Here is a 1,552-nt window from a genome sequence, read left to right as displayed (position 1 = left end):
CCTGCCTCAGCCTCCAAGAGTGCTAGGATTACAGGCATGAGCCACTGCACCCGGCCTCTTGCTCATTTTTTAAATTCAGTTTCACATCTTCTTGTTGTTGAGCTATAAGAACTGTTTATGCAATCTTGACATTAAACCCATTAAAATGTTTAACCCATATTAAATAAATGATATGAAAATACTTCCTCCCATTTGGTAGGTTGTCATTTTATATTTGAATTATGTCCCTTCATGTGCAAATATTTTAATTTTGATGAAGTCCAATGTATCTATTTCTTCTTTTGGTCATTTAGTATCAAATGTATGAATACATTGGCAAATCAGAAGGCATTAGGATTTATCCCAATATTTTATTCTAGGACTTTCATAGTTTTATATCCTATCCTTGAATTTTCATCTCATTTCAGAATTATTTTGAGTATGGTGTGAGGGATGGGGCCTACTTCTTTCCTTTGCATGTGATTATCCAGATGTCCCACCACTGTTGGTTGTTGAAACTCTTCCTTTACATTGAATAGTCTTGCCGTGCTTGTTAGAAATGAATTGGCAATACATATTAAGGTTTATATCTAGATGTCAATTCTACGTTTATGATTGTGCTTGATGTCTCCCCTTATGCTAGTATCATAGTGTTTTTATTATTATAGCTTTGATTAAAGTTTTGAAGGTGGGAGATTGAGTCCTCCCCCTGTAGTTATATATGAATTGGGAATTGGCTATGCCATTATTGCCAAAAAGGCCATTGTGATTTTGACTACTGGGATTACACTGAATATTCACATCAGACGTCTTCCAATTCTTGAAGGTGGGATGGTTTTCCATTTATTTAGGTATTCTCTATTATTGCTATTATCGTGAGCAACAGTTGTCAGTTTTCATCGTATGAGTCTTTCCTAAGGTTGCCCTAAGGTTCTTAGGCCTTTTGTCCTTCTAGATACTGTTGTAAGTTTAACTATTTCCTTGATTTAGTTTTCAGATTGTTCGCTGTTGGTGTATAGAGACACATCTTAGTTTTGCATTGATCTTGTACCCTAAAATATTGCTGAAGTCATTTATTGGCTCTAGTTATTTTCTTTGTGGATTTTATGGACTTTTCTTCATATAGTATAATGTTATCTTCAAATGGAATTAGTCTTACTCCTCGTTTTCTATCTAAATGCCTTTCTTTTTCTTGCCTAATTGCTCTGTCTAGGATTTTAGTACTATATTGAATAGAGGGGCTGAAAGTTGACATACTTGGGATTATTTTTTCTGGGTAATGGGTAGAGGCTTGAAAAATTTGAGGGACAAGCCTAGAAGCCTAGATTGCCATGCCTGGAGTGTTAAAGGCAATTCTAGTGTAGGCTCAGAAGTAGACAAGTGTTTGTACAAACAGCCTAACTCATCTTAGAGATTATTTAAGTAGTATTTTTCAGAATATTGGTAGAAAAAAAAATATTAAAGGCCATACTTTTCTTTTTTACAGCTTTTCCTTCTTTTTTTTTTTATTTCAGCATGTTATGGGGGTACAGATGATTAGGTTACGTATGATGCCCTGACCCTCCCTCCCCCC

This window comes from Propithecus coquereli, unplaced genomic scaffold (genome assembly GCF_000956105.1).
Source record: "Propithecus coquereli isolate 6110/MARCELLA unplaced genomic scaffold, Pcoq_1.0 Scaffold841, whole genome shotgun sequence".
NCBI lineage: Eukaryota > Metazoa > Chordata > Mammalia > Primates > Indriidae > Propithecus > Propithecus coquereli.
The sequence above is the reverse complement of the archived record's forward strand: the minus strand, read 5'-3'. Positions refer to the sequence as shown.